Source organism: Canis lupus, chromosome 5 (genome assembly GCF_048164855.1).
Source record: "Canis lupus baileyi chromosome 5, mCanLup2.hap1, whole genome shotgun sequence".
Classification (NCBI taxonomy): Eukaryota; Metazoa; Chordata; class Mammalia; order Carnivora; family Canidae; genus Canis; species Canis lupus.
In genome coordinates this window covers 23,817,035-23,826,216 of record NC_132842.1, presented here as the reverse complement: position 1 = coordinate 23,826,216, position 9,182 = coordinate 23,817,035, and positions in this window count along the sequence as shown.

Below are 9,182 nucleotides of genomic sequence, written 5' to 3'. Positions count from 1 at the left end.
AGAGACAGAGACCTAGGCAGAGGTGGAAACAGGCTCCCTGCGGGGAGCCCAATGTGGGACTTGATCCCAGGCCCCGGGATCACCACCTGAGCCAAAGGCAGACGCTCAACCACGGAACCACCCAGGCGCCCCTCATATGGTAGTTCTAGTTCAAATTTTTTGAGGAACTTCCATACTGCTTTCCATAATGACTGTAAGAACTAGAAATTCTTTCTAGAATATCTTTTCATCCAGTCTCTGCAGATGATTGACATAGCATCTCATTGTTTCTTTTTCCTTCTTCATTTTTCTCATTGTTTCTTTGTCTTAAAGAGTTACTTCAGGAATGTCTCACCTTAGAAATATGTCATCATTTTGGTTTCTTCTTAAGATTTTATTCATCAATTTGAGAGAGAGATAAAGGAAGTAGGGGTTAGGAGCAGAAGCAGTGCGACAACAGAGTACATGCTTAGTGCACAGCCTGATACAGGTGTCAATCCTAGAACTCCAGAATCATGACCTGAGCTGAAGGTGGATGCCTAACCAACTGAGCCACCCAGGTGCCCCCCATATGCACTATTCTCTCTAGTGAGAAAAGGTGCAAAATTACTGTTGAAAGTAAATTATATTATCTATGCAACCAATACCTTGTCTAGAGAAAAAGGGTGCTCCGAGCTTGGGGGATGAGAAGCTCAAGGAGGTAGGTTGGGGGAAATCTAGACCTCTCTCTGTGTACCCACATACATGCACACACAAGATACTTATGTATCTGAAGCATCATTATCTATGCTTGCTTTATTACTTCTAAAAATAAAGAAAAGCATCGCAGTAGTAGTACAGTATAGCTATTCTGGTCTCTCTTTACAGAATAAAACTGTAAAACTTAGAATTCGGTTATAACTCCTTGAAAGGCAACGCTAAATTCAGACCAAAACTGCTGGCTCAAACATCTCAGATCAGAACAACTTAAAGCACTCCCATTTATTCATCATAAGGCATGCAGAATTGCAGACTACAACGTACTAAGTTATTTTAAAAATATTTGGCCAAAAAGTACATATTGCTTACACAGTAAGTATTTCAGTATCTCTTCCTAGGCAGAATTCCAAGTTTCAACACAGCCTGTGCAAATATAACAAGCTGAGCCTTGATATTGACAGGTAATTCCTGTTGCCCATAGGAATAACCTACCTCACCAGGGCCGTGCCCTTTCAGACTGTAGTTTAAAATGCCGTGCATTTTAACAAGCTGTATTTTTGTGGGTTTTTTTGTTTGTTTTTTGTTTTTTTTAAATTTATTTATTCATGATAGTCACACACACAGAGAGAGAGAGAGAGGCAGAGACACAGGCAGAGGGAGAAGCAGGCTCCATGCACCAGGAGCCCGATGTGGGATTTGATCCCGGGTCTCCAGGATCGCGCCCTGGGCCAAAGGCAGGCGCCAAACCTCTGCGCCACCCAGGGATCCCAACAAGCTATATTTTTGGATAAATCATAGGATTTAAGGAAAACAACTCACTATACCAAGGTCAATGTGAAGTTTTAAAATGCTATCAGGAAGCCAAATAATTGTCTATTTATTAAGTATTCACCAAATTGGAAGATCTCCTACACAGATTTTGCTAAGAGGTCAAATATTCAATCACTTGATTCTTCAAGGAACTCTCCAAATTCTTGGGCGTGGGTGCGTGTTTGCTGGGCCCAGAGTGGTGCTGCCAGAGCAACTGCACTTTCCTTCCCTCCTTTGCCTCTTCCTGGCCCTCTGGGACACTCCTCAGATCTGTGGTCCCAACTTCAGTGCACGGAGCCACCTGGGATGCTGGTGGAAGACAGACTCCCTGGGCCACCCAGAACTCGGATCCTGCGGATCTGTGGCGAGACCCGAGACCGTGCCCGTGACAAGCACCCCCAGATGATCTGGAATGCACTCTGGGAAACCCTGCTTTAAAGACCAGTTCTTCCTCCTCGGGATCACATGAATCACACAGACCTGCATTTTACAAAATCCAATCTTCACGAAGATGATTTCCTCAGGGACATCATCTGCTTAGCTCCCTGCCTCTCAGGAGACCTGCCACCGAAGAAGCCAGCAGCATTCAAGACATGATGGACATTCAAAAGAATTCAGATTTAGTCATCACCAGTATACCAAAAAAAAAGAAAAAGAAAAAAAAAAGCCCAACAGTATGTTCACCTTACTCAGAGGTTTCCAACACATTTTATTTTGTAGAGCACTGGTTTGTCGCTTTTGAGGACCAACATGTGTATAAATCCCTATAAAATGTCCAATTACAGTCAGTTCCGTAGCAGCCTGTCGGGTCCCGCACAGCGTACTTATGGCTTGAGTTCCAATCCCACTTGCAGAAAGGCTGCCCTCTGGCTCCTCGTGGAGGGTGCATCCAAGCCGAGCCTCTTCTGGGGCTTCATCCCCAAGGGGCGCTTCCTTTGGGGAGGACAGGCAGGCTCTGCTGTCCAGGCTTTGGTGCCTGGAGGCAGGAGGCGTTGGGAGGCTCCTGGGCCAGGTGCTGTTTCTCTCAGGCGGACACTCGAGGAGTCAGCGCTTGTGCTTAATGACCACAGTCCCTCTCACTTTTGTGGGTTACAACAGAGGGAAGCCTCTGTTCTTAAGTAACACGGATAAACACCTTTTTAGATCGCCTATTTGTTCTAGAACTACAAAATTTAATTCAAGAAAATATAGGTCCCATAAAAGACTTTAAAAAGTTTCTTTTAAGATTTATTCACTTATTTGAGAGGGAGGGAGGGGGAGAGAGAGAGAGAGAGAGAGAGAGAGAGAGAGAGAGATAACATGCACACAGAAGGAAAGGGAGAAGCAGCCCATGCCCCACCCTCTCAGCTGAGCAGGGAGCCTGACTAGCTGGGGGCCTGATCCCAGGATCCTGAGATCATGATCTGAGCCGAAGGCAGACATTTAACCAACTGATCCACCGAGTCACACCTTCACTGAAAGAAATCTTTAAAACCAAACAAGAACTTTTCCTCTTTGATTTGATTTTCTACATGGAATCCTCCTTTTACACAAGACTTCTTGTATATTTTTTAACTTAAAATCAAGATCATGAAAGAGTGTATCCCTAAATATCTAGATGCTGTCAGTGGCTCTGTAATCTTCAAAACAGAAAAAGCTGAAACCTGTTACCAAAGCCTTCAAAGACAGAAAAGTGTATGGATTAGTAAGTAGAAATAACACATCTGGAAAAGTAGCTATTCATACTTTACCAAAAGTTAAAAACTGGCAACCACTGATCTTTTTACTCTCTCCACAGTACTGCGTTTTCCAGATTATCAGAATTGGGATCCTAGAGCATTTGATCTTGTCAGATTGGCTTTTTTCACTCAGAAATATGCTTTTAAGGGTCCTCCATGTCATTTATGGCTTGATCGCTCATTTCTTTGTAGAACTGACTAATATTCCTTTGCCTGGGTGGACCTGTTTACTTATCCATTCACCTGCTGAGAGACTTCTTGGTTGCTTCCAAGTCTTGGCAGATACGGGTAAAGCTGTGAAGAGATCCGGGTACAAGTTTTTGGGTGGACAGAAGTTGTCACATTCAGTTCGGTAAATACCAAGGAGCAGGACCGCTGGATCGTATTAGTATGTGGGTTTTTTTTTTTTTTTTAAGATTTTATTTATTTATTCATAGAGATGCAGAGAGAGAGAGAGAGAGAGAGAGGCAGAGACACAGGCAGAGGGAGAAGCAGGCTCCATGCAGAGAGCCCGACGTGGGACTCCATCCAGGGTCTCCAGGATCACGCCCCAGGCTGCATGCTTCGCTAAACCACTGCGCCACCGGGGCTGCCCTAGTATAGGTCTTATAAGGACTTTGTCCCAGTCTGTGGCCTGTCTCTTCATTCTTAGCATCTTTCACAGAGTAGAGATTTTTTTTGGTATAAATTCCAACTTGTCAATTTTTTCTCTGAGGATCATTGCCTTCGGTATTGTATCTAAACAGTCATAACTAAAACTAATGTCCTCTTTCATTTCCGATTTTGATTATTTATATTTTTCTCTTTTTTTTCTCAGTTATTCCAACTAAAGGTTTACCCATTTTATCTTTTCAAATGATCAGTTATTAATTTCATTGATTTTTTTTATTTCAAAGATTTTATTTATTTATGATAGACATAGAGAGAGAGAGGCAGAGACACAGGCAGAGGGAGAGGGAGAAGCAGGCTCCATGCCGGGAGCCCAACGCGGGACTCGATCCCGGGACTCCAGGATCGCACCCTGGGCCAAAGGCAGGCGCTAAACCGCTGAGCCACCCAGGGATCCCCTCATTGATCTTTTCTATTATCATTTTCATCTTTTTCATTTATTTCTGCTCTGAATTATTGTTTCCTTCTCTTTATAATTCCTTTAGGTGTAAAATTTTATTGTTTATTGGAGGTATTTCCTGCTTTTTGAGGTAGGCCTGTATTGCTATTACCTTCCCTCTTAGAATCATTTTGCTGCAGCTTACAAATTTTGCTGTATTGTATTTCTGTTTTCATTTGTCTCTAGGTATTTTTCCTCCTTCGATTTCTTTGATGACTTGTTGAGCATGTTGCTTAATTTCCACATTTTGGGGGATCTTTGTGTGATTAATTTTTATTTTCATACCACTGTGGTTGGAAAAGATGCTTGAGATAGTTACATTTTCCTAATTGTCCTGTGTCCTTTGTGTGCTCTGTTGTAGAGAATGTCCCATGTACATGTGAGAATAATATGTACACCGCTGCTTTGGGGTAGAATGTTCTACATGTACGTATTAGGTGGTTCTGGTTTAATTGAAAACCATCAATTCCTTATTGATCTTTTTCTCTGGATGATGTATCTTGTACCCACCTACATTGGGGAAAGGGGCCTGGGTGTAAGTTACTCCGAGTTGAGATAACCAGGGATGGGAAGCAGAGGGAATGCTGCTCTGGAAATAGTAGACAAGGACTGAGACAGCAAGTGAGACCCAGGCCCCAACCTGCCACAGGGAACAGCCTGCCTTGAGAGCCTTCCGGAGCCTGGCCATTTTCCTGGAGTGGTTCCAGTAAGCCTGATGAGTTACCCACTTCTCAGGAACTTCACAAACTGTCAAGATGTGCCACATTCCTGTCTGCATGATATCTAATTAATGGTGCCTTCGTTACATACTTCAGACATCACCCCTGCCCAAACCCTCGTCCCCACCCTCCTTCCTCCCTACCTACCAGGACATATATCAGCACCTCTCAGTGGGTTCAGGACTGGACATCACATTCTGCTTCTGTTAAAGTCCCTGAGGCAGGGAATAACAACATGGAGTCAGGCATGCAGTGAATGAGAAAGAAAAAATAGGCTAATCTCTCAAAACATTTGAGTCATGTATGGCTATGTGAAATCTTTTCTACAACTTTTATAGAAGACGGTGTACCTAGAACTAAGAAGAAACCAGCATTTAGCTGGTCAGTCACAGAAAGCCTATAAAGATGAGACAAATCCTCAATCTCATTATTATGAAAGGAATGCAAATTCTAATAACCACTTATATGTTGCTTTCCTTTTACATAGTCAAAAATTAAAAGGATTTGGACCATCTAATGCAGGCACAGCTTAGAGACACCCTTGGCCAAGAGACATTCTGAAATGGAATGGCCCTTTAGAGTTGCCTTGAGTTGGGCTGAGAAGTGTCAGCTTTCATACCCCCTACGCAGTACCAGCTCTAACGCTGTACCAGCCAGTGGACACAGGGCAGGGACATGACCTAGACCAAGGCAGCTCTGCAGCCGAGGCCCTCCCTAGAGGGCTGACAGAAAGAACATCTGCTGACAGCCCTTTCAAAGCTAGAGATAATATTCTTTTTTCTTTTCTTTTTTGTTTTTAGGGAGCGAAAGTGCACACACATATCAGCTGTTGAGAGGAGGTGGTAGGGAGAAGGAGAGGGGTAGAGAGTCTTAAGCAGGCTCCAGGCCCAGAGTTCAGGTGCAGAGCCCAACGTGGCGCATGATCTCACAACTCAGAGATCATGACCTGAGCTGAAATCAAAAGTCGGACACTCAACAGACTGAGCCACCCAGGGGCCCCAATTCTTTATTCCTGAAAAGAATCTGAACAGTGCTGCATGCCCCCACAGTATATTATCCTGTTTATCCTCTACTGTCACCCTAGAGGTCAGACATATGTGTTGCTACCTTACAGTAAGGAAACAGGCTCAGGAATGTTAACTTTTAGGAAGTGGCAGAGCCAGAGTCCCAAAACCTTCCACGTTCCTGTGAAATCCCCCTCCTCCAAAGCTTCCAGGGGGACCATCTGTGTTCAGGGAGGGGAAGCCCAGAATCATTATGCTAGGGCTTCATTTGCAAGGCTTTCCTCTGTAGAGTCAATCAGAAAGCGTGCCTGCTTTATTACATGGTCCTTATAAACAATAAACATAGAAAACAGCTTTGTAACATCATCACCCCCCTTCTTAACACCAGCTCATTTTTTTAAACTTGTCTAACCCTCTAGCTTAAACCTAGCTATCCTCACAATCGGTTTGTCCCTGAGTCATTGTGAAGGCATAGTTAGCATCCAGTTGTCCTTGGAAGTACGAGCTAAGATTTTTACCTTAGTTAAAAATATCTAACACAACACCATCTCACCTCTGTGAGGATGAATACTGCCAAGAAAACCAGAAAAATAAACACACAAAAATAGAATAACAAGTACTGGCGGGGATGTAGAGAAATTAGAACTTTCATGTAATGTTGGCAAGAATGCAAAACGGTGCAGCCACTATTGAAAAACAGTATGAGGGTTCCTCAAAAAATTAAAAATAGAAAAACCATATGATCCATCAACCCCATTTCTGGGTATATATACCAAAAAATTGACAGCAAGTTCTCCAGGGGCGCCTGGGTGGCTCGGTCACTTAAGTGTCTGATTCCTGATCTCAGTTCAGGACTTGATCTCAGGGTTGTGAGTGCCTCCATGCCTTGCATGGAGCCTACTTAAAAATATGTATCTTTGGGCGCTTGCATGGTTCAATCGGTGAGTGTCTGCCGTTGGCTCAGTTCATAATCCCAAAGTTCTGGAATCAAGTCTCTCTCAGACTCTCAGTAGGGTACCCACTTCTCCCTCTGCCTATTGTCTCTCCCTCCCTCTCTCTGTCTCTGATGAATAAATAAATATTAAAAATATACATATAAATATATGTATCTGGAATAAAAGAAAGCAATGTGTCTAAGAGATATTTGTACACCATGTTCATAGCAATTTTCACATTTGATGAAAGATGGAAGCAAACCACATGTCAACAGACTGATGAATGGATAAGCAAAACTGGGTATATCCATACAATATAATATTACTCAGCGCTCAAAAAGAAGGAAATTTTCACACATCACCTACTACATATATCAACTCTGAGGACATTATGCTAAGTGACATAAGCCAGTCACAGAATGACAAATACTGTAGGACCACCCCCTGTCTGAGTTATCATTGTAGTCAAATTCATAGGGATGGAAAGTAGAATGGTGGGTGCCAGGACCTGGGGGAGAGGGAATGGGGAGTTAGTGTTTAATGAGGACAGAGTTTCAGTTTTTCAAGCCAAAGAGTCCTAGAGATGGATGACGGTGATGGTTGCACAACGATTAGATTGTACTTAATGCCACTGAATTAGAGGCCTAAAAATGATGATGATGGTAAATTGTGTTATGTGCATTTTGCTACCATTTAAAAAATTCTTTAAGAATACTGAACCTAGGGGCTATTGGGGACACCTGGGGGCATGCTCATTTACTTAAGCCTCTGTCTTCTGCTCAGGTCATGATCTCGGGGTCCTGGGATTGAGCTGTACTCTAGGTTCCCCACCCTGTGATGTGTCTGCTTCTCCATCACCCTCTGCCCCTCCCTGTGCAGGATCCACCCATGGCCAAAAACAAACAAACAAAAAACAAAACTGGGGGTGCCTAGCAAGCTCAGTTGGTAGAGCATCTGATTCTTGATGGCAGATTCATCAGTTCAAGGACCAAACTGGGTATAGAGATTACATTTTTAAAAATGAATAAAACTTAAAAAATAAAGAATATAAAACTAAAACTTACAAAATGTTGAATTCAACGGAAACATTTTCTAGAGTTCTGATGAGTGAGCAAAAACTCAGCCACAGTCACCACTTTTCCAGTGCCCCGCCCCCCCATACCACCACCTATAGGGGAGAGGTTTGGTGAAGAGAGCCCTGGAATTTGAAGTGGTTGGAACTGGGACACCTGGGTGGCTCAGTGGTTGAGCATATGCCTTGGGCTCAGGGCATGATCCCACCCAGAGTCCTGGGATTCGGTCCTGCAACAGGCTCCCCAGAGGGAGCCTGCTTCTCCCTCTATCTATGTCTCTGCCTCTGTGTGTGTGTGTGTAAGTCTCATGAGTAAATAAGTAAAATATATTTCAAAAAAAAGGAGAAGTGGTTGAAACATTCAGAAAAAAACATGTCTGGGAACCATAATGGGTACCGTGCAGGTAAAGTGTCTACATTTCCAAGAAGACACTCTCTTATGTAGGAGGGACAGCTACAAAAATGAGAAGTTTGGTGTTCACATTGAACAAGCCATAAATAGTACGTGCCTCGAGTGTGAGTGTGCTGGAAGTGGTCACGGGGGACAGGAGGGGCAAAGGAATAGACAGGGCTGTCAAAGAGCCTACCCTCTCTATTTGGGAAGGCAGGGTCTTAACATGAAAAAAAAAGAACATCATCCCTTCCGGAAAAGTCAAGGGCCAAGTGATGGGCTATGCTGTACATACAGGATGGGTACGGGAGCTGAGTTGCCGGCCTGCCCGGGGTTAGTAGGAAAAGGTCTTGCACAGGTGGATTTGGTTTGAACCATGCAGCCATATTACTAGGATTGGCTTTGGGAAAGGTTACCACCCTTTGTTGATTCAATCAGAAGCTTTTCAAACTGCTTCAGTCTGTGGCTCACAAAGGAGGAACTCCAAGCAGATACCAGGAGCCAAGGTCTGTTTTTCTGAGGCTGTCAGTGCCAATCATCAACGAAAGGGACCCTTTCTATTTGTTTTGGTCTGCACTTGGAGTACCTCCTATAGCCCTTTGAAGTGAGTCTCTGGGGAAATAAAAGGTTAGCCCAGGATAAATCCCTCCCCTTTACAGCCACTGGGAAACCAGGCTGCTCCTCATTCTGCCAAGATCCGGTGGTAATCCCGTCCCAGCTCTCCATTCTACAGCTGATCCTCCTGCC